This window comes from Lactuca serriola, chromosome 2 (genome assembly GCF_051521515.1).
Source record: "Lactuca serriola cultivar US96UC23 chromosome 2, Lser_US96UC23_V15, whole genome shotgun sequence".
NCBI classification, from domain to species: Eukaryota; Viridiplantae; Streptophyta; class Magnoliopsida; order Asterales; family Asteraceae; genus Lactuca; species Lactuca serriola.
The window spans coordinates 160172255-160198137 of record NC_136409.1 but is presented as its reverse complement, the minus strand read 5'-3'; the positions used below and the strand labels follow the sequence as shown (position 1 = coordinate 160198137).

At 35.5% G+C, this 25883-nt stretch overlaps 2 pseudogenes; one reads left to right on the top strand and one right to left on the bottom strand.

Annotated features, from left to right (window-relative positions):
* Nucleotides 1-3454: 3454 nt before the first annotated feature.
* LOC145091025 (5S ribosomal RNA) lies at nucleotides 3455-3572 on the bottom strand (annotated as a pseudogene).
* Nucleotides 3573-4560: 988 nt separating this feature from the next.
* Nucleotides 4561-4678, top strand: LOC145091019 (5S ribosomal RNA; annotated as a pseudogene).
* Nucleotides 4679-25883: the final 21205 nt, after the last annotated feature.

Below are 25883 nucleotides of genomic sequence, written 5' to 3'. Positions count from 1 at the left end.
TCGACAGATTCCTATTAACAATATCTTTGACTGTCAATTAGATTGTTTTGGCTAAAAATTAAATTATCTAAAATTCGGTTTTTGTGCTAACACAAGTGCGCTTAAACTTCGTAAAATCGTAACTTCCTTATATGATGTCATATTTTGGCGTTATTTATATGAATTCTCTCCGTTTTACGATTACTATGAATTTCATTTAGTTTTCATAGTTTAATAATAAACCTATCTAAAATTCACTTTTTACAACACGCATAACCATGCTGCTTTAATTACGAAACTTCGAAGAAGTATAACTTCCTCATACGAAGTTAGATTTCAAAGTTCTTTATATGTACGAAATCCTTCTCATATATATACTATAACTTTGGTAAGATTATTTATTATAAATAACCATCTATAAAATTTTTGTTTTTAACACTTATTATATTTTAATTAACTATCCTGAATCAATGGGTGTTATATTTGTTTCCCACTTAGGTTGATTACGTCCCAAAATCATCAACAAAATAGGGCTTGTATAATGACTCCTCATGTTACCTTTCCTTCCTAGGTAATAATCGTAAATCTTGTGTCTTTTCTATTGTGTTTGTAACTCTTAGACTTCTTGACTGATGATAATGCTGAATATTGCACCTGCCCTTCGTTTTGAATTTGATCTCCATTGGTGGCACCAATTCTTTCTAGAAGTGAATTAACCTAAGATAAGCTCTTTACTTCAATTTTCATAAAAGACTGATGGGTCATGTTCTCATGCGATGTAATCCCATCATAATTGGCATCGTATCTAGCTACATACTTCTAAGTTTCAATTAATGGCGTTCATGATACTTCTATTGATCGCTTCGATTATCCTTTCCTTCCATCTAAATACATCAACCTTGATTTGTAGGTACATTAGACTCCATTCGACATGACCACTAGGGTAGGAATAATATTCATATTAGTTGTTATTACCGAAACAAAGGTAATGATGGTAATGAACAAAATAGCTCAACTACTTAGAGACTTAATAACTTTACGCCTTTCCCTGATCCAAGTGTGAGTCATGTGCTTTGGGTAGTACATGTCTCTACTACCTTTCACACTTACTCATACTTGTCCTAAGTATTGTCTTGCAATTCACTAAGTTATCATAAAAGAAAGCAACACAAAACTTAACACATGGAATAACATAATTTAGGAAATTATATTGTTTCTTAGATGATTACATTTTCATTCCACTTATCATATATTATTCCTTTTACATTATGCTACATAAGATATTGCTAGAAAAATTACATGAATCATTCTCTCAAGTACTCTCGACAAGCTTCTCTAAATTCCCGTCCTCTGCTTTCCATGCTAAGTATCATATGGTATGCCCTCGCATTTCGATTTGGCGATATATTTGGCTTTGTAGCTCCTTACTTCTTTAGGCAGTCTTTCTTGAAATGTCCTTCTTCACCACACTTAAAGTAGACTTCTTTATTGGTCGTGCATTCGTTAGCATAGTGACCAGTCTTTTGACATTTGACACTAGTAACTTCTTTAGTGCATTTCCAATGTGCTTCATTTTGCACTTGTCACACCAATTTTCCTTGCTGCCCTTAGTCTTCTTATCCTTTGACTTCGAGATTCTACTCTTCTTATTGGACTTTGAGAATCCTTTACTCATCCTGTTCTTGCTAACTTCAACTTTGTCGGCATTGCTTGCCTAGATCATACTTTCCACAGACCATCCAACCCAAATGGTTGCTTCAAATATAGGGGAATGCTAAACTGGAACAATGCACTCCTAAGGTATTTCCTTAGAGTACCTATTGATTTTTGTAAGTCCATCAGGCACAATGCACAAAGAAAACTCCATCTTGTTTGTGAAGGCGTTGGTGTATTCCTTAACTGACATGTTGCCCTCCTTTAATGTTAGAAACTAGTTCCCAGCTCTAGCATGTTTTGGGTAGAGCAACATTTGTGCTTGAAGTGAACCAAGGACTTTGCCCATGTTAATTGTAGTGTCTTGTTACAGATTAAAATCATTCCTAACGTATTCCACTAGTGAACAACCTCGCCTCTAAACAAAACTACAGTCTAAGTTGCATGTAACTTGCCCATTCATCCACAAGTTATGAAAGCCAATTACATCTCTTAAATCTAATCCATAACCCCCATCACATTCCTTTCTACTAAAAGTTGACGATTTGCAAATCGTGAAGTCCCAATACTTGCATCTCCTCTTTTTAATCTCGAGTTCAGGGTTATTTCTCCTAACCACTTGGGGTTCCATATGACTCATTGTCCTACTATAATTTCCTTCCTCAGATTTCTCCTCATTAAGCTTAGGTTGCATGACAGGCACAGTGGGTTCTCTTCCGTTTTTTTGGATAAGACGTTGCATCTCCTCCATCTGTTCGACTAAGAGAGCCCTAATTATTGCCATCCGGATAGGTTCGGGTGCAAGCATTGCCTCTAGCGCATGCTCGACTATACGAGGCTCAGGCTGTTGGTTTTTGTTATCATTTCCTAGTCTACTCTGCGTTCTTCTCATGACATTCAGTACACTAAAGCAAGCGTTCAGTGTACCGGGATGAGAATAGAGATAAGGAAGGTTTAGACACATAATTCTTGTTATCACTCTGAAAAGTTTCATGCTAGCTGTAGTACCGTAATTAAACATTTAGAAACCTGAACACATATAATTTCCTAATTCTAGGTTGGCAACGTACCTTAAACCTAATAATATCAATTTAGTTAGGTAACCTAAGGCTTGCTATAATACAAATACTTTAGAACATAAAATCAAATTAGGCATCTTATCCTAAACTAAGCTAGTGCTTGTGTCAATTTAGGGGTATTACCTAAATTATAATAGACGCTCAACTCACGATCATCGCTTAGCATTCTCAGTTTATGTCTAGAAATCCTCAAAATTCCTACCTCGCTTAAATTTATGCTCTGATACTAATTATGACATCCCCAATTGTCTCGGCCAAAAAATATCGTTGAATTTATACTTTATTTTAAAGCAGAGTTTAGTGTAAAGGAAAATTTTGTCCCATCAAAAGTATTTATCAAGAAATATTTTTCATTAATTATTATAAACTTTGGGATGTCATAAATGATACAAGAAACGTAAAAATAAATGTAATTACTATAGGCCTTTTAATATTTCGTTGCACTAATGGCCAATACTCCTTTAATCGCTTAGTGGATTGTACATTCGTACTGATAGTTATGATGCAATGAAACTAAATGGGTCATGCTTAGGAGCCTAGTGAGGACATAAGGTTTCCAACCCATGATATTATTATTATATTGTTTTAAGTATATATAACACACCAAAAAATTTATCCGATTACCCATTCCTGTTATTCTTATTCTCAGATCCTAAAATGATAATCTCGAAGGAACTATCCTAGAGGATCTTTGTAACTGTAACATCCCCCTCTGGCACGTATCACAATATTGTCCGTTTTGGGCCACTCGGCACGAGGACTTCCCAGGGGGTCACCCATCCTGGTACTACTCCCGCCCAAGCACGCTTAACTGCAGAGTTCTTATGGGATCTGCTGCCCTCACGGCTTTAAAACGCGTTGTGACAAGGAAGGTATCCACACCCCTTATAAGGAGTGTTTAGTTCTCCTTCCAAGCCGATGTGGGATCAGATCTAACCCACTTTCACCCCCCATTATAGGGTTCGACGTCCCCGTCGAACACATCGACCCGTGCCCTGGCTCTGATACCATTTGTAACATCCCCCTCTGGCACGTATCACAATATTGTCCGTTTTGGGCCACTCGGCACGAGGACTTCCCAGGGGGTCACACATCCTGGTACTACTCCCGCCCGAGCACGCTTAACTGCAGAGTTCTTATGGGATCTGCTGCCCTCACGGCTTTAAAACGCGTTGTGACAAGGAAGGCATCCACACCCCTTATAAGGAGTGTTTAGTTCTCCTTCCAAGCCGATGTGGGATCAGATCTAACCCACTTTTCCTATAATACAAAACTACAGTACTACAATGATTTACCCATTACATTTTTAGTGATAACCTCACTTAAACTTTAATGTACAAACTATATTTTGTTAAAATATAGTTACACTTGGGAAATTACACACTTTTACATCAAACAAGAAACATTATCCTGGCATGGTCGCATGGTTGTCTGACAGACAACTATATCTTTAAGTGGGTTAGATCTGATCCCACATCGGCTTGGAAGGAGAACTAAACACTCCTTATAAGGGGTGTGGATACCTTCCTTGTCACAACGCGTTTTAAAGCCGTGAGGGCAGCAGATCCCATAAGAACTCTGCAGTTAAGCGTGCTCGGGCGGGAGTAGTACCAGGATGGGTGACCCCCTGGGAAGTCCTCGTGCCGAGTGGCCCAAAACGGACAATATTGTGATACGTGCCAGAGGGGGATGTTACAAATGGTATCAGAGCCAGGGCACGGGTCGATGTGTTCGACGGGGACGTCGAACCCTATAATGGGGGGGTGAAAGTGGGTTAGATCTGATCCCACATCGGCTTGGAAGGAGAACTAAACACTCCTTATAAGGGGTGTGGATACCTTCCTTGTCACAACGCGTTTTAAAGCCATGAGGGCAGCAGATCCCATAAGAACTCTGCAGTTAAGCGTGCTTGGGCGGGAGTAGTACCAGGATGGGTGACCCCCTGGGAAGTCCTCGTGCCGAGTGGCCCAAAACGGACAATATTGTGATACGTGCCAGAGGGGGATGTTACAGTAACAACGAGTAGAAAACACTACCTCAAGGATTCCTTAGCAATACATGTCAGTAAGGCAACCATGAGGGGGATTGAGTACTCGAATGAAAACACAACCCATACTCCTGGATAATATGATTCATTAACACCTACAGATTGCAAGTCTGCTATTGTCCAACTGGACTATCTAGAAGAGTTTGTAGTTGTCATCAACACTTTGCTAGATGGCTGCTTTTAGTTAGGCATGGTCTCTCACCGTTATCTCTGGAATGGTCTTTCACCATTATTCTATCTCCAGCATGGTCTCTCACGACTATTTTATATCTGACATGGTCTCTTACACTTATACTATCTTTTTCCCCTCTCCACCTATTTTACCCTATAAATATAAGATTAATAAAATACATATACAATTTATTACAAGTAAAATCATAATCACATTTAGCATAATTATCAGGAACACAGATAATAAGAACATAGAGCATCTAGGCAAATTAAATACTTGATATCTATGTGTAAGCTGAAAGTAACTACGTACGCACTCATAATTTATAAAAGCCGGTGCCTCAAAATTTAGCCAAAACTTCTCCTTGGTACTTTAGCTTTTCCTATGACGTGACATGGGTTCACATTACTATGTCTTATTCTTAGATTCCTGACAACTACTAATAGTCTAGATTCCACACTACTCCCAATGTCAACATCAATATATATCAAGTAAGGAACAACCTGGTAGGATCATATCGGAGGTATGGTAAGTTTGGTATATAGAGTATACTATTCGGAAATCCACTTTATAAAACCTCACTAAATCTAGCCTAGACATCGTCCCTGTAAGTATATTTATCAGTATAATTACTTGGAATTACTGATAAATTTTATTTATAGGTTCATAATAACGACTTATAACTATAAATATAAGTTACATTGAAAGCAAAAGAGTATTGCTTAACTTACATAGGTTTTATAAAAAAAAAAAAAAAAAAAAAAAAAAAAAAAAAAGGGAAAACAGTGATAGAATCCCGATCCGAATATTCCTGCTTGTCAGACTCCTAGATATACTAGAGTCTCGCTAAATTACTCGAAAACTAAAAAACAGCCGGATTCTAATGTTGGAGAGGTTTGAGAGAGAACTAAAGTGATTTTGTGAGGAAAAACCAAGAAATTCAGAGGATATATATATATATATATATATATATATATATATATATATATAGGATCAGGGGCGTGCGTCGCACACTGAAGAAAGGTGTGCCATGCCCTGCTGTTAATGCTACTCCATTGACTGTTTTCCACATGTCACTATCAGATCTTGCCACCTCACCCCTTCTAGAAGACCGCCACATTGCCTACTCTTATAATGCCAACTGTTAAATTTTCAAGGTGCCTTGTCACCATGTCATTGATGGAGAATCGGTCACCAACGAGGCCACGTGTCACCTCTAGAATGTGCCATGTCATCAATACTCTTAGATAGTTAAAGTCTATGCAAGATTCATATCTTTTTTCATATGACATTCGTTCTTGACTTTCTTTATATCAACAGATTCCTATTAACGAGATCTTTGACTCTCGTTTAGATTCTTTTGGTTAAAAATCAACCAATCTAAATTTCGATTTTTGTGCTAACACAGTTGCGCTGAAACTTCGAAAATCATAACTTCCTCACATGAAGTCGGATTTAGGCGTTCTTTGTACGCATGCTCTCAGTTTTACGGTTACTAAGACTTTTGTTTAGATTGATCTGGATAATAAGCAACCTATCTAAAATTCACCTTTTACGACAAACATAGTCACGTTGTTTTAATCGTCAAAATTCGAAGAAACATAACTTTTTCATACGAAGTTGGGCTTCAAAGTTCTGTATAGGTATGGCTCCTTGTAACATATATACCTTTGGATATGATAATTTATGATAAATAACCTTATATATGTTGTTTTAAGCACTTATTTTATCTTAATTAACTAGACTAATTATATAGGTGTTACGTGTACCAATTTAGAAGGTCATGGAGTACGCTCTGAAATGTGGATTAAGGGTTAACCCCTCACAAAGTACATTTCAAAGTCCAAGATTATGAGGTTTATGTTCTTCATGAAGTGCTTTAAAATCTAGGACTTAAATTAGAGTTGTGTTGTGTCATTGGACATCCTAACAAGCATTTTGGATGATTGTTTTACAAAGCATTTGAGAACAAAATGTTTGTTACTCAAATAGTAGTCTTACGAGAGAGGGAGTTGATATCCAAAAGAGTTTGTAAGAGAGACACTGATATTGATAAGAGTTAAAAGACAACCAACAAAGAACCTAAAGTTGGTCCTAATATTTAATTTGATATTGACAAAGCCATTGAGGAAACTAACATACCTCTAAATATTCATAATAGTCCTGATAGAGGACATCATATACCTTGTCATGTAGATTAAGGTTATATGAGTCATTGGTAGACAATATTCAGAGTATGCTAGCTATCGGAAGCTTTGGAAAGCCCTATAAGGATGCAAGAAGGATGATGAAGATGGAGAGCGAGATTCAGTCTATGGAAGTTTGAAAACTTAGTTTACCATACACTTCGTATTAAAACCATAAATGTTAGTGAATCTTCAAGAAGAATGACAAACATGGATGGTTACTAACACATAGCCTTTGTGAAGAATGTGAGCTTATGAAGTTTAATTATGAAGTGAACGGCTATCTCGCAAAATGGGATATTTTCTTCATTGAAAGTGTTCGGTCACATATTTGTATATATTTGATGATGCAAAACATATACATGATAGTTAGTTACATAATCTGAAGATATGTTGATGGAACTTCATATGTCGAAGACTGAAGAACATCACCTGATGATTGAAAGACCCTGAAGACATTATCAGCACCAAAGGCATGAATACACTATCTACTGAAGATTGATTGGTGTATCCAGATGCTGATGGTTATACATTGAATACACTATCTAGAGATCTAATGCTTGTAAATTCTTTAATGTATGTTCTTGGTTCAATAACTCTTCTATCAGGGCTAAACAAACAAAAAATGAAAGTAGAGACCACAAACATAGAAGACTTAGGTTCCAAAGAAGTCATCTCTAGAACCAAGGAGGCAAGGAACATAAAACAACTTTGGGTTCCCAAGAACACATCTCCAACATTTGAAACAAAACCAACCAATGGAGTTTGGAAGAACCACTAGAATAAAAAGTGTCCAAAAAAGAAGAAAATGGTTCTGAAAGCTCAAGTTGGTTGTTCTACCTCTTATCAGAAATTTTCAGGAGTAAGGTATGTTTCAAAACCCATTATCAAATGGGTTCCTAAGTGTTTTTGATAAATCTAATAAGTTGAGAGACTTTAAAATTCTCAAAGATTATATTTTGATGTCTCTCATTAAGCAAAAGACATGATAATGTATGTTAATTTTTTTGTTTTTGTTTCTAATTTCTAGTTGAATTTAGTTTGATTTAGTTCGTTTAATATGTTTATTTTTCCGGATATACTTTAACAATAAATAAATTCATTTAAAAGAAGGTTAATGTCTATTAAATGAGGTTATTTGGAACAAGCTTTCTATAAAGCCGCCACGAATTTTGTTTCCTTCTGTGGATCAAACATTATCTGGAAGTGCAAAAGAAAATGAAAAATCAAAACTCTCATATGTCAAATGTCTTATTCAAAAGCTGTATAAAACGAAGGTTGTCAAGGGTATTAAAGTCCAAAGAAAAATGCTTGAGGTTTGAAGAAATAGAAAATGCATTGTACTCATGCACTATTAGACTGTTATGACAGTTAAAACTCATAGGTTATGGATTATAAGTTCTCAAGTTTGTCATGTGGGTTCTATTAATGGAAAACACGCACACTGAAGTTTCACGTGAATCAAGTATCGGAAGGGTAATTTCTATTATAATTATGTGGGTAATTTCACGTTGACTCTCACAGTTGCTTCCAAGATGCACGGTTATATTGCTTAAGGTTAAAATAAATCCTATTTTCATGATAATCTTCTTGAAATTAAAATATCAAGTTTTTGGTTTACATGGAAAAATGAAGATAGAAAAAATGAAAAGATGGCCGGTAAGCTTATCTTATTGTTGTTTGAAATAAAGAAGAAAAATGAAAAGTAAAAGTCATACAGATTTTCTTGTATGTTAAAGAAAATGTATAGCGAAAATGTTTCTTTTAATGCATGACATGTGCATGGGATGCTTTTGACAACTGTCTTTCACGCATAGAAAAGGAAATATGGAAAGGAAAAGAACGCAGAAGCAAGTTTGATCAATGTTAGATGCAGGAAAAAGCAAGGGCAGTTTGGTCGAGTTGCAAAAGAAGTATCCAAACAATGTCAAGCAAAAGTGTTGTCTCCATCAAAGAGAATAGTCTCTGTCTAGTAGGATAGTCAAACTCAGAAGCTACTCTTGTCAAAAGGAAAGATTAGCGTAAATCACATATTCTGACTTTCGTTTACTTAAAAAAAGGCTAGATAAAACAAAACCTTGTCAAGGGCATAGATGTAAAAGTGGGTTTATTTTGTTGCTCTCTAGTTCTCATTAGCATATGAAATAAACAAAGTTGGAAGGAGGTTAGTGTTGAATGTGAAAACTCAAAGCAAATAGGTGGACGTTGGAACTCAGTGGTAATTGAGCCTATGAGTTTGTTATAAGACATGAATAATGGAGCTGAGGATGCTTCAACTGATGGAATTTCTACCTCTGATGTTTCTACTGCTGAGCGTGGTGGTAGCGAGTTAGAAAATTCAACCAAAGTTGAAGTTGGAGAGTGTGAGGCAGTTGTACTTATGCGAGATAATGGTTTAGATGTAGTAGAGGAAAATGTCTATAATAGCGAGGAGGATACCAATATAAATGGTTCGTTCATGATTAAGAAAGATAAAGAAAGAAGTGACAATGAAATGAAACAGGTGAAAGAGAGGAAGTGATGGCGGATGTTAAGAGTGATGGTGACGAAATTGTTTTAGGACATGAAGCAATCACAGAGTGTCAGGTTGATGTCCAAGAAGTGGATGCAGAAGCTGTGGCAGATGAAGAGAAATGTCCCGAGGAAGGAAACATGGCAGACGAAGAGGATTTTGTTGGTGCTGCAGAAAATGAGGATCGTTGAGAACAAGAATGTGCATGAGAGCAGAATGAGAGATGGTAGATGTCATTCATAAAACTGAAGAGCAAACGATTGCTCTTGAAGAGTTGTCGCAGGAGCTCCACCGCCATTGAAATCGACTGATATTAGGGCTTCAATACGGAAACATTGTTGGGTGAAGGATCCATGTGCTATGGGATGTCGATTGTGTTCATGGTTTAGCAGCACATGCAAGTTATCAACTGTCCTTTTTGGTCATTTTAATCGGTTGATAAAAGGACCTTCAATAGTACATGGGCCTAAAGGTTTTCCGTTAAAATTTATCAGAAACTTCTTGGTCCAATGTATAAAGATAAAATGTAGAGCTACTTCGAATGATAAAAAGAAGATATTCTTTTATAAACTCATTTTTAGTTAACTGAAAAAAAATAAGTAAATAAATAATTATTTTCTAAAGTTTTAATTAATTTCCTTTTAGTTAAATAAAAAAATATCATTCTTTCAAAGTTTTAATCGTTTTTGTCTTGTTTAAACTCTTTTTACTTGAGTTTATTAGTTCGTTTAAATTTGGTCTTTTATGTTTATTTTATTCTATTATCTAATAGTTTTAATTCAGTTTCTTTTAAGACAAATTTTCCTTTGTGTATCTTTTACATTTATTTTGTTTCTCTTGTAATACTTTAAATCTAAAAATCAAAAACAAGTGTAGTGCATGTCTTCTTCGGAAAGTATTTCAATGGTATACTTTAATAGAAATACAAGTGGGAGAATGAACTCTAATAATGAAAAGTGGTGTCTAATCTTCAATCTGGGGGACAAATTTAACGATGTATCAGATATCCAAATTATCTATGAATATTAGAACTTATTTAACCCCTAAAGTGTCTAACTGTCATATCTTTATGTGTGTTTAAAGTTCTTTGGTTTTAGACACTGATCTACAGTTGAACAAGTGATAGCATTGATGTTAGATTGCATGAAGGTTCTTTTTCCAAAGAATTGATAGGTTCTAATGGGTCTTGGCGACGATCTATATAATGTGTCGATAAACATTTGGTTCAAGATTTGCAATTTCATTACACCATGTTAGAACTCTTTGAAAGTGAACTATGTGTTCTAAGATGTAATGATTTATGAGCCGAAACTGAAGTTGTTGATGAATCACAAGATTAAGGGGAGCAATCAATGTTGACAAAGGCAAATGAGTTGAAATTAAGAAGCAGGTAAAAATGTTTTTTTTAGGTTGAGACCTATGCTTCATCTAGTTTGGTCTCTTGTGCTAAAATCATTATGCCTTTCATGATTTGACGGTGGTATTTCATTAGCCAAGTATGTAACTATTGACAAATCATTGTCCCTGGAACAAATGCTTTCGTATATGCTTTAAGTCCCGTGCCTTCTAGTAGTTAATGACATAATGAGATTTCACTTCAGAACTCTTTAACCCAATAGGTCATAATCTTATATGTTAAGACTAAATGAGCCATCCATCTCTTGTATTGAATCTAATAGCAAGGTATACTCTTCAATTAAGACATATTTCCTAGTCACAAATAAAAATATTTATAAGGCAAGGATGTTATCCCCTCTTTTAGCCGATATTTTTCTCATGTCCATGACCTTCTAGACTGTGGTATGACATGGTACCATTATGAATTGACGGTGGATATACTCCAAGATCTTAACTACTCCTATTCTACAAGTCTTCTTTATAAGAACTTAATGATTCACCGTGTCATACAAGACACTGATAAAAGTTCGAAATTCTATGTCGATAGTTAGAATATGTACAGTAGTTTATCACACGCACCAACCCATTCCTGCCCATAAACTCTTCTTAATAGCTTTATGATTCAGTGTCAAATGCCAAACACCAATGAGAACTTGAAAAATCTATGTCTATAGGTACATTTCATATCGGAATGTATTACACACATCATTCCAGTCTCACCCTTTCTATCTTCTATCAAATGTAGTTAATGATTCAGCATTTCAAACTATACGCTAATGAAACATTGGAATTCTGTGTAAATGATCTACTATTTCAGCAATACATTAGTGTGATACACCTATCTTCTCCTCTAACTTTATTTGATGTTTTCTTTTGATTTCAGGTTACTTGTTGTCTTCTTAAAAAATAAAAATAATAAAAAAAGATTAAAAAAAGGCAGTTTTTATTGATGTTGTCAAAAGGAGAGAAATGTCTAGTTTTGCTACATTGTTACTTGATCACTCATAGCAGACACTCTTGAAATTAGAAGGCTATAAATCTAAGGGGAAGCTATAAATCTAAGGGGGAGCAGATATCATCATTATAAATTAGTCGTTGTTAGTTCATTTATTATTTCATTCTTTATTAGTTTGGTTTTGAAATCATTAAATAAGGGGGGATTGTTGTGTCACATATTTGTATAGATTTGATGATGCAATACATACACATTATACTTAGTTAGTTAATTTGAAGATATGATGATAGAAGTTCATATGTCGAAGACTGAAGAACATTCCCTGATGACTGAAATACCCTAAATACATTGTCAACACCAAAGGCACGAAGACACCATCTAGTGAAGACTAATCATTATGTCCAGACGCTGCTGGTCATACACTGATGACACACTGGTTAGGTAATATGCTAAACACTCATACATTGATTGTAATATTTATTGAAGATGATGTTGAAATTGAAACTGATCTCCCTGACTTTGATGCTAAAGATGAAGTTGATTAGTGTGTCGCCCTAATGTAGATGCTAAAGCTGAAGCTGATCAGCATGTCACACTGATATGCTGGTGTTGATATCCAAATCTACAGCAGATCTGATCTGATCCATTCCATATATAACAAATAATTTTATTTGTATATTAGATACAACCCATTTATTGAAAGGATTCACTATTATATATTAGTATATATTCATGTATTAGGGAAAAATCCTAAGTGTGTCTTTGTGATGGCTTTGTGCCATTAGTCTTTGTGACCTCCTTCTCTTGGTGAGAACAATCCTTTCTTGGTGATAGATATTTGTGTGATACTTTTGTACTTTCATTATTATTTCATGTTTATATTTCATCTGCGAAACTACAACGGGTTTGCGACCAACATAAATTATTCAAGGAGTTTGAATTCTAGGAAATGAAGATGGGCCATACGGCATGTCGAAGACATTAGGAGTAATTGGGGTTTTTATTTCAATGAGAAAGTTCACAGAGTTTGAATTTTGAGGAATGGAAATGAGCCACACACACGCACACACACACACACACACACACACATATATATATATATATATATATATATATATATATATATATATATATATATGTTTCTGTAGGTGTTAATGAAAGTGTGAGTAATTGGCATCTTTGTGTCAATAAGAAAGTTTAGGGAGTTTGAATTTCAACAAAACAAAGATGAGCCATGTAGATGTGAATGCTAGTAGAAGTACTGTTGTCACCCTTGTAATATATTTTCATAATATATAATTCACAGGAAAAAAATGTCTAACACAGAACATGTAAAATCTTGATTTTATTTGAAAATTTTGTTTCACCTTGAGACAAATGGTAGAAATAGCACATATATTGAATGTGTTGATCTATGGAGATGGATTTTATAATTAATTTGGATAAGCGAAATGTACATGAAATCTCGAATAAACTAGAAATAGTTCATAATGTATGGCATAACATTGAGCTAATGCCCTAGTTCTAGTATTGAGCTAGAAGAAATGAATATTGCTCCCACACGCTTTTGCTTATAGGATGGATCATGTATGCCATGACGTATACCAGATTCGATGACTCATATGCCTAAAGGATGACAAGTCGAATCATATAAAATTGGTGAAATTCATTGAATCAAAATCAAGTTTGTTCCTTAGTGTCCTAGTAGGACAATGGATAAGATCATAGTATGGAAGAGATCAATGTGAATGTTACACTGATGCTAAGTTCTATACTAATAAAGACAATTCTGTTTGTAGTCGGAATTTTTTTTCTTTTACTAGATGGTGAAGTATTTTTCTGTAAGAGTACCAAGTAATACACCATAGTGGATTAAACAATATACTAAGAGTATATTGAAATTAGTTATATTGAAAAGGAAAGTATATGACTAAATGTGTTTCATTGATGATCCTTTTAAAGGTTCTTGTGATTAAAAGGATGAACTTACCTCGAGTATGGATCACAAATTCGTGCAAGCTTACATTGCATATAATCAATAAGTACCAGCACATCTTATAGTTATTCAAATGTCAAGACATCATTGTCAATAAAGTCATATCGAAAAAGAAAAAGAAAAACTTGTCGATCCATTCGCTAAGCCAGCAAGTCTGGTAGTGAAACTTAATCATGAGGCATTTCATTTGCAAATTATTTGTCTAGACGCCACATAAAATAGTTTGTTTTTAATTTAAGAACTTAATCATTATAAATTCATAGTCTAATTTGGCAATTATTAAGCAGAGATCTTAATATATGATGATGATCGGTCATTTCAATTAGTTTATCACTGTTTTCTCATTTTGCATGTTTAGAACCCACTTCCTGAATGTTAATTTATTCAAAACTACACAGTCAAACATGATCATGGGAGTGAGTATAGTAATTAAGACTTTCATGAGGTTGGTGGGTTGTCTATAGAAATTAGGTGTAACGTCCCGGTTATTTAAATAAATTAATAAATATAAGTCTCGGACTAATTTGTAAAGAATTTTAGAAGTCGGGGATTAAAAGTGTCAGTTCTGGATTAGCCTTGTAAGTATTTATGAAGTTAAGGACCACGTGGTAAATTATCGGGACTTAAGATGGATATATTATGAGAAGCAAGGGCTAAATGGTAATTATAGACTCCATTGTAAAGAATTTTGAAAGCCACGGTTTAAAAGGTAACATATTGGGTTTATTTGAAAAATAAAAGTATGAGGAGGGGCTAAAGTTGAACATTTGGATCAAAGTTTGGAGGAGCACGGGTTATACCCGGCAACGTCTTTATCCCATCGTTTCATTGCAAAGACCCTAGCTTATCCTTAACCCTAAAAACATAACTCTCCATCCGCCATGAGTGAAGTAACTGCCACCACCTTGTGACTCCCTAGCTACCATCTACCTTCTCCTCGTTCTTTTCCGATCCGACCAGGTTGTCATCCACTGTCGGCAACGCTGTGAGCGGCAAGGACCATCGAGACCAGATTTTTAAGCTGTGAACAACCGGAATAGCGCTGGGCGCGGTGAATCTCTATGTTGTTGTACCCGCTCGTTGTTCTTCTCCATTCTTCTCCGGTTGTAGCTATCGGACGTTCGTCTTGCTGCCCCCGCCATCGCTTAGTTCTTCTCCCCCCGTTCCAGTCGTCATCCACCAACCCGAAGTGGTTGTTTTGGTGTGCTCGTGGGTCGAAAGCATGGGGTGTGGGCTGTGGTTGATGTTCGATTGTGAGGGATCTTTTGGCTAGTGAAAACCCGTGAAGAGCCACCATGGCGGCCAACCATAGTGGTTGTCGCCGTCAACACCGTTGTTGCCGTTTTTCGGTTCCATTACCGCCGCCGTAGGCCACCAAGGGGTGGCTGGAGTAGCTTTGTGACCTCATAGCAGGTGTGTGTGTGTGTGCATCCATTCTTGTTAATGTGTGTTAGTCTAGCCAGAAAAGCAAGACAGGCCACCGCCACCACCGTGTGGTGGTGGCTGCCGCCACGAGTCACCGTTGGCCACCACTAGGGTGGTTGTGTATGTGTGTGTTAGAGTAGCTAGTGTGTGTGTTTATTTTGGAGATTTACATTGTAATTGTAATTAGCTTTGGTTAATAATAATAATAAGAATAACCACCATCGTAAGGTGGTGGCCGCCGCCGTGAGCCGCTATCAACCACCAATACCCGAGGTGGTAGTGGGTGGTGTCCAGCTAGCAAACCCTAATGGGCTTAGAGATTGGGTTTGGGCCTATTGGGCCATGTTTGGGTGGAAAACCCGAATTATGAGTATTGCGCCTTAGACTTATTGGGCCCATTTATGAGCCATTGGGATTGGATTGTGAATTCAGCCCAAATTATTTCATGCCATTTATCCAGTAGAGTAAAGGAATTAATGGATCAAGTCCTTAATGGGCTAATTGAGAAAATCCTAATATTTAAGAATTTGTCAGGACACACACGAGAATTATTTAATAAGTGAAATAATAAATAATAATCATTGACATAAATTAATCTAAGCAATAATGAACTTAATGGATTAAGTGCTTAGTAGGTTAAGCCCTTAATGGGTTAAGTGAGAAACACTTAACCCTAGTCGTCATTTTATGAGAAACTGTAATTTCACTTGGGTATATTATTGGGCCTTAATGATTGGGTTATTAATGGGTGGCCATCCAAGAATAATCAAATGGACTAGGGTAATTAATTGGGCTTTAGGGTAAGGCCCAAATGGAAGATTGGGCCCAATTTGGAAAATTGGGCCATAGTTTGGGCCTAGAGAGTTGTATGATATTGGGCCCTTAGAATGGGACCTGTTGGACTGGACTAGACAATTGGGCCTTAAGGGAAGCCCATGTAGAGGTTTCGGCCCAATTTAGAAAATTGGGCCATATGTTGGGCTTTGATCCCTAGTTGAATTTGGGCCTATGGATTGGACCTTGGGCTTAGGGTAATGTAGTAATTATCCAAAGTATGTAATTATAGTTATTTAGTGGAACCCAATTATTAATTGGGTGTTATTTTGATGTTGACAAATCGGGAATCTGTCATCTAGCAGTTGGGGTCGAGTCAGTGGGACTTCAGTAGTGTGGGATTGAGTCTGTGGGACTTCAGCAGTGTGAGGTGAGTTTCCTTCCAGTATGAACGGGTCTACGACCACAATGCCGGTCTGTTTAGTTAGCAGTAGTTCCGGACCTCGGTCCGATGTAGTAGTTAGAGTGCTTGATGTCTTTGTGATTCAAGCATGTTTTGTGTTTTGTGTTCCGGACTCCGGTCTGATGCAGTATGCAATATATGTATTCATGCTAGTTGATATGTTTATGCTATGCTATGTTCAGTCAGTCTCCGGACTTCGGTCCGATGTAGGGGACCGGGTCCCAGTCAGTTCCGGACTTTGGTCCGATGTAGTTAGTTCCGGACTTCGGTCCGATGCAAGGGACGGGGTCCCAGTCAGTTCCGGACTTCGGTCCGATGCAGTTAGTTCCGGACTTCAGTCTGATGCAGGGGACAAGGTCCCAGTCAGTTCTGGACTTCAGTCCGATGTAGTTTCCGGACTTCGGTCCAATTCAGTGGGCAAGGCCCAATATGTATTTATATGTTATTGTATGGTATGTGGTAGTTTGGGGGAGCTCACTAAGCTTCGTGCTTACAGTTTCAGTTTTCGTTTCAGGTACTCAGTTTTCAAAAGAGGAGCTCGGGAAGATTGCAGTGCACACACCATTTTTTCAGCTTGGGATGTTTATACTCTGATATACTTGACAGTTGTTATAATATTTTGAGATACATTGCTTATGATTTTTATATGAGGTTTATTGACTATGGTTTTTATTATTAAATTAAACGAAATTTTCAAACTGTGTTTTTGGGATGTTACATTAGGCATACATTGGAGATTTTACTAACACTCATTAGTACTTGAAAGAGAGATTTTAAGTATTGGAACAACCTGCACTCAGAGAGATTACTTCATGTTTTCTATCATGGGTAATTATGAGATGATAATATCTTTTATTCTTAAAACATATATACATTAAGTTCTTTGCATACAAGTTTGTTATGTATTGGTCTTACTCTAACTCTATCCATAACTGGTGGTCATAACCAGTAAGTCCATTCGTGATTTGCAAGCACACAAAAAAATTGTGTAGGCAGAGTTTATATGTTCCTTCTACCTTAATAGGAGATGTAATATCATTGGGCCCCTCAACGATTTAATGTTGATGTCATAGTGTTGGGCCTATCCTAGACTAGATTGACATGTTCAATCTTGTAGTCTGATAAGCTCATAATAGATCGAAAATCGAGAAACATAATGTGGAACTGCTAGGTGGATCCATAATTCATGACTCAGTTTATTGTTATATCTTGTAGAAACATAGGAATAATTGATCACTTATCCTAGGAATGGTATTTGAAAAGATTGGAATTTCGTAGTAGCCGTGGAAGGCATGCTTTGTTAGTTACTCGAATATTATTTGATCAATAGTATGAGACTAGAACAAAGTCCCTTTTTAAGGCTCCCTCAAGAGCTAAAATATCTTGAAAAAGATTTAAGAGATTAAGATAAATAGTTTATTAATTTATCATAGCGTGATAAATTAATTAGAAATTTTTTGAAATTAATTTGAATTATTTTGGAATTAATTAGAATTAATCAAGAATCGATTAAAGGTACATGGACAAAATGTTAATTGTTCAAAAGTTGAGCAAGAATAATATTTTGGAATCCCTAAAGGGAATGGAAGGTTTTGGGAGGCATAGAAGGCTTGTAGAATTGTTCTTGGTAACAGATAAGGAAAGGATTTGAATCTTGATCTGATTATTTAATTGATTCAAATCATCATTATCTACAAGCTACCTCAACTATAAATAGTGTTGACTTAATGTCTATGTCCATAACTATAATTGGTAAGACTTGACCCGACCCGGTATGGTCCATTTGGGTTGCATGGCATCATGCATTTGGATAGACTATAATAAGAGAAATAACACCTAAGGTTTGTTAATATATTATAAGTTATAATATATATTAATAATATTATTTAATTAGTATTGATCAAGAATTAATCTAGAAATAATTAAGTGATCAAAAGAAGACTAATTAAATATATGGCTTGATTGTGTACATCATCTATACTTGTATAGTAGGCTAATGCTCTATGGATTATCAAGTTGGGCTAAAACCCATATGATGCTCCATGGATGCTCCATGGTGTATTTGAACCCAGGGATCCAAGGAAATGGAAAGCCATGACAATTAGGGTTTACCCTAATTGTAACAACTATATAAGATCATATTCTTTGGCAAAAATCGGCCACAATGTGCGAATAAAGAAGGGCTAGCCGATTTTAGAAGTGTTCAAGTTTCTCTCAAGTTATTCCAAGTGTATTTGGTGTTGTGTGAACCATTTGAGGTGTCACACTTGGGGCACTAGGCACTCAAGCTTCATGATGACATTCTACACCAAAGAGGTATGTATTCTATCTTGTTATATTCATTGTTTTATATGCTAGATTAGGATAATACCTTGGATGTTCATATTTGCATGTATAATAGAGAAAACATAGATCCAAGGTATTTAGGGTTGCATGTACACTTAGGAGTGTTAGAATGCTCAAAACCCAACAGTGGTATCAGAGCCTAGGCTTGTTTTTAATTATACTTGATGCAAATTGTTGAAAATGCTGAAAAAGTCGAATTTCGGGCATTTTGGGCACTGGGCTTGCCGAGTCCACTGATGAACTCGTCGAGTCCATGAGTAAAATCATCCTACTCGTCGAGTAGGTTCATGCACTCGACGAGTAGGAGCCCCAGACAGCATATATTCGACTTTTTTGGCTAGAAATGGACTAGGAACATTACCCTAAGCTTCTTTTGGACTTATAAACTTATTTTTGATGTGGTAATGTTCATACTAATCCAATTTCAAAGACAATTGTTAATATATTCATGTTTTGTATTAGTTTAAGTGTTATGCTAATTACATGAAAAAGTATGATTCCAATTATCATGTTCATATGAGTTGCTTAGATTAATAGAAAAGTTGTGTGAAATAGTTGTTTTCAATCCATTTTAATCTAAGAGTTGATTCCAAAGTGTGTTTTTGTAACTTGTCCTCAAGTTATATGAAAAGTCACATTTAAGAATCATAAAACTCATAAAAGTTGGCAAAGGTTACAAAATGAAGAGTCTAGTTCTAATTAAATGGTTTTATGACTCCATAACTTGTCCTCAAGTTGTGGAGGTTCAAGAGTCTCTTGATTAAATAATAAATAAAAAAAATGTAACCTTAATTAGTTCCATAAGTTACGAAATAATGAAAAGTTACATTCTTTAATAGTTTAAAGTATTCCATAACTTGTCCTCAAGTTATAGAACTTGAAGAGTTTTTAATTAAAACTACTTTAAACACATAAGTTATGGAATTAATTAGTTTTGAATAGTTTCAAAAGTTGCCATCAAGTTTTGGAATTTGAAAAGTTTTCTCTTATGAATACTTTAATTCCAAGTTAAGCCCTTGGGATTTTAAAAGTTAAAATTCAATCCTTATACTTTATAATATTATAAGTTAATAATATTTATATATATGTATAAGAGTAAAAGTCAGTCTTACCGTTAGTAGGCCTCATTCACGAAGTCGGTCTATAAGGGGGGTATAAGGTTACTGCCTATAAAATGGCAGTTTAATGGGTGTCCACTCTCACTCACCGCTTCCTTGACTGGTGGAGGTTCGTTAGCCGAACGGGTAGGACAAAGACTATAAGTTCTCCCTTCATTAAAAGTATTAATGATAAATACTAAGTAGCTAAATCTTTTATAAATTCCCAATCTTAGTTACTTAGGAAAATGTGAATAAGGTGCTAACCCATGAAATTACGCTTGGCACTTTGCTTAAGTCGGTTGGTGGAGCGTGTGTGGTTTACCGGCACACTAGCTTGATTTAACAAGGTAGGCAAAGGGTTTCTTAAATTTTAATCATAGGCCGGTGGAGCGTGTGTGGTTTACCGGCACATCGGTTGGGTGATAAACATTTAAGAGTACCAAGTAATTTGCATGGTTACTACACACCTTGTTTTGTGATTCTCGGCATCCCAGTCACAAAACCTGAAGGGCACACTCGAGATTGAAACATGCCATTGAAAAGTTCAATGAAACTCAAAAGATCTAGGAGTTTCAAATCCAATTAAAACTTAATTATATTTCTTTTTTCATGGTGGAAATTGGTAAATCGTCATTTACCTACCTTCAACTATTTTATAACTTGGATTATGGCATCCCTCTTCCAATTATAAATAGGTTGTTGGGTCCTAGCCTTAATATTTCATATTGGCTGTTATATTAAGGACTTTGAAATCAACTAAACTTGAATATCTCCCAAAAGATGTCTAGTTCAGACATCTATGATCTTTCCAAATCTCTTGGACCTTCACTTCCTCCACCTCCTCCAATTATTCTCCCTAACCCACAAGTTCTAGGTCACTCAAGCCCTATTGGCAATGCAAGGTCTATGTGTGATCACATCTTGGAGATGAAGTCACATAATGACAAGCCGGGAGAGTTGGGTGTCAAAGTCTTGAGAACGTTGGTGGTTCAATCACTTTCTAAGTCACATAGTGAGTTCCTTTGGGACTCCTATGAAACAGACTATGACACGACCCTTAATAATGTTATCTATTTGCTTGGTACTGCTAAATCAGCAATGATTTGGAAGGCTAGTAAAGCTAATTTGATTAGAAGATCAACTTCCCAAAACTTTATGGACAATGACAATGATGACACTGGAAATCCAGAAAAAGAAACATTCTCTTCCCAATAGAAAGGGATCGGCCATAGTCAACTCGGTTGACCAAATGGTAAAGAGAAATGCTAAGTCTGTGATAGTCCCATGTACCATTATCAAAGAGCCTATATGTTAAATTGCCAAAGGAAGGGGCATTGGTTACGAAGCTGCCAAACTTACCTAAGGATGGTAAAGTCAATGGGTTTGACTTTATTTTAGGTAAAGTCCATTGTCTAACTCTGTTAAGTTTCTACTCTGATATTCTTATTACATGATGTGACTGGGCATATAGTGATGTTTTAAGAATCAAAGAAAAAGTGGAGAAAGAAGTATATGCTAATACTGATCGCGAAGATGGATTTCGATCGCATGGTTAATGATCAGAATTTTGAGCAGGTGCTTAAGAGTTATGATAAATTGCTTAGGAATACATAACAACAAGTTTTCATATACATTTGCATTGTAAGGATTAGTTTTTCTGCAAAGTTTTTAAAATAAAAGGAAAATTTCTGACTTTATTTATTTTAAAATATCCTTACAATGGCATCTGTGAAAAGTTTTGTTGCTTATAAGATTCCATTAATAGCAAGACTGGAAATATGAAAATGATTCTTTCATTTGTGGTAATGTCTAAATTTACCAAATAAGGAAAGATTATCATCACCCAAGTTTCAATTGGACCGGAACTTGGAATCATGCAAGTTGTATACTATGATGAATGAGAACTTTCAAGCATTGGAAATTTAAGACTAATTACTTGTTCACATGGATGTGTGAGTCGAGTAAAGGACTAAGGGATCGAGTACACAGTCATGTTCACTGATCAAGCCCACCACAAATAATCGATAAGACTATTCGTCATGATTTACTAAAGTTTAGTAAATATGGTTATACTTACAGGCTTAAGTGTAATTCTGATACATTGTAAAAATTTCGATGTATGGCAGAACGAATAAGAAGAATTAAATTAGGCAGAAGGATAAAAGTTTCTCAAATCTGAAAAGATGGGAGAGTATTTTATGATATATGACCATTTTAATGATTAAGAGACCTTATCACAATTCATCCTCTAAGTGCATTCTGATAGCTAAGAAGATGAGTTATAAATTGTTGAAGTGATTAAATCAAGAAGATGAGTCATACTTCGTTCCAAAACAATCCTTAGAGTTATACTCTAAGACTGTAACTTGAGTGACATATCTTAAAGAAAGGCTTAAAAACACATGGCAAATGTAAGAGTAAAAGTGTCCTACTCTTGTACATTTGAAGTTGGTAAGATGTGATGTTTTGGATAAAACAAAGACCAACTTAAGCCAATTGTGTGAAGTGTTTGTCTTGATAAAGAATCGGCACTATCCCTTGAATATTTGACAAGAGATAGTCTTATATGTCAAGAGGACAGTGGAAGTCTTAAAGGTCTTGAAAGTCTCAAGAACTAATCAAGAATAAAACCTGAGGTTCTTCACTAGCACACGACTTGAGGTTTATAACCTATCATGTTAACATGTTCTGTGCCCATTCCGGTTAAAGTTGGCTCTGCATAAGAGTTCTTAAAGTTCTCAATTGGTTGCATAACAACTTGGAAGCAATGGCAGGCCATGTACTGCCAGGTGGCAAGAAGTTAAAATTGCATAAGTTAAATCCATATGTGTTTGGATTTGTCATTATCCGTGTCTTGTGACTAAGGTTTTGACAAATTCATATGGGTAGGAACTCATACACCATAAAAATCTAAGTGTCATAAGGTTTCTCTCCGATTCATGAAAATGATGGTGAGGAAACACTTCCACTAAGTAGATTTGTAAGTAGATAGTAATCTTTGCATTCTCAAAGTTGTTAGTAGGCACACTAACATGGACTTATGAGAAATAGCAAAGGTCTAAACAATTAAGACTATGATTATGGAATCCCTTTTCATAGTTCTAAAATTGTTTAGACACACCTGTGAGCTATCTAAGATAAGGTGTATGATTTTGATAAAGTCTTATCAAAGCAATCTAGTATCAGAAATCTGAACTTTGGTAAAAAAAAAGTCAATAGCTGATTTCTGAGTACATGTCAAAGCTAGTGGGAGCATAAGTGTTATGCTAATAATCATCATGTTAGTGGGAGCATGATAATTATGATAAGTATTGCAAGTTAGCAATGTTAATTACAGAAAACAAAAGTTTCAATTTGTGAGGTTGCAGGGGCTGAAAAAGTTGTTTTGCTATAATTAAGGGAGATGAAATTATACTTCATTTCAATTATGAAAAGCTTAGATTGAGTTTATAATCATTCTAAAGAGCTTATATTGAGATTTTAATCACTTTTAATCAAGAATATATATATATATATATATATATATATATATATATATATATATATATATATATATATATATATATATATATATATATATATATATATATATGAATTTCATGTTGGATTGGTTCAACTTAAGAAAATTCTATATATTGCGTCCTCAAAATTCGATTATGATTACGACATCCCTTTTCATAGTAAAATTTTGAGAATATGGCAAACAAAAAATTATTATGGCAAAAGACTAGTCTAGAACCATGTCTTTATGTGAAACATCATGAATCGTGTCCCATTTACTTTGGGTACAAGATCGATTACTTGTGCTATAATATTTATTCTTTCTGAATTTTCCAAATGCCTTAGGGCATTAAGGAGGAAAATGTCTAGAATTGGATATGACTAAAGTGATTAAGCAATTGTCGAGGACAATCTAAGGTTTACCAAAGAGTGTTTGCTCAAGGACAGTTGGAAGTATAGTGCGAATTTTGGAAGGGCGATATTAACATAGTCTGAAAAAAGGCAACTTTTGTTCAGAAGTAGTAGTCAAAATGGGAAATAGAGTTGTCTCTATAGATAGAAGAAATATGTGTAAGATTAGAAAGAACTTAGTGCAAGAAGCATGCTCAAAGCAATGCATACATTGAACATAAGGCTTTGTGTCCATGGAGTAGGTCTTCATTGGAATACCCTGTAATGGTTGTTGACAAGTATTTATGACTTTGTACACATTCATTGCAAGAGGGTAGTGCATTTAAGTTTAAATCCTAACAAGATTTCCATTTGGGAGTGTGAAATTAGAATCATTGAAAGTTTGGTCAATTAATTTATTTCACAAAGTAAGGATCAGAGATAAACATAGAGTGCATATTTGGTGTATGGCAAAGCTATTATTTAGGAAAATATAGTGTACATGCTTGGAGCCTGGGATACCTAGTGTTTTAATTCAAGTATAAAGTTGATAAAACCGAAACAATGAATAATGAGTAATCAGTATGGTGATAAATAAAAGTGGTCTATTTATATTCATAGGGTTTGATAACATATTTGATTCATTTATTCTTGTATTTCACTTTGCATGTTTTGACTTCCATAATAACTAGGTTATTCTTCCGGAATGACTAAGTTATTTAAACCATCCACAGTCAGTCATATGTTGGAAGTTGATATGAATCAAGATTGTCATGGGTTGGCTTGTAGAGGTCCAAGTTGGTGGACAAAGTTGTGCTACAACGCTCATGAGTGCTCAAAAATTCTGAGTATTGGATTCAACCCGTGCTCATTTGAATCACTTCATGGATTTTATCACGAGTGATCATGAGACAATAATATCTTATATTCTTCAAACCTAGAGATATGAGTTGTTACTATGAGTTTGTTGTACATTGATTGCACGAAACCGCATTGGTAACTCAATGTTATAAAACGTGCCTTTGTGTGTGATTCAACAAGTAGTAGAACAAGCCATATGAGTCGAAGTTTATCCATTCCTTTTACCTTTGGGATAAAAGCGATATCTGTGGGCCCCTCGATGATTTAACGATGACACATGTGAGTGCTTGGCCAAGCCAGGACTGATTTGATTTGTTCAATCAGTCAGTCGTCGTAAATCAGAAATCGGGAAACAACAAATGGACAGAGAGAATGATTTAGAATCCATGTCTCAATCCATATGACATCTAGAATGGAGGAATATATGATCCCTTATCTAATGGACAAGTCATTGACAAAGGTCAGAGATCATTGGCAAGGTCAGAGTTCGACGGAAGCTTTTGAGAGCTATGATTTCCAGTTGGTTCTTGAAGTCATATGCAATAATACTTTTAGACTTATCTAAGTGGGAGACTGTTGGATTAATGTCTAAGTCCATAACTATAATTGGTAAGACTTGACCCGACCCGGCATGGTCCATTTGGGTTGCATGGCATCATGCATTTGGATAGCCTATAATGAGAGAAATAACACTTAAGGTTTGTTAATATATTATAAGTTATAATATATATTAATAATATTATTTAATTAGTATTGATCAAGAATTAATTAAGTGGTCAAAATAAGACTAATTAAATATATGGGTTGATTGTGTAAATCATCCATACTTGTATAGTGGGCTAATGCTCTATGGATTATCAAGTTAGGCTAAAACCCATATGATGCTCCATGGATGCTCCATGGTGTATTTGAACCCATGGATCCAAGGAAATGGAAAGCCATGACAATTAGGGTTTACCCTAATTGTAACAACTATATAAGATCATATTCTTTGGCAAAAATCAGCCACAATGTGTGAATAGAGAAGGGCTAGCCGATTTTAGAAG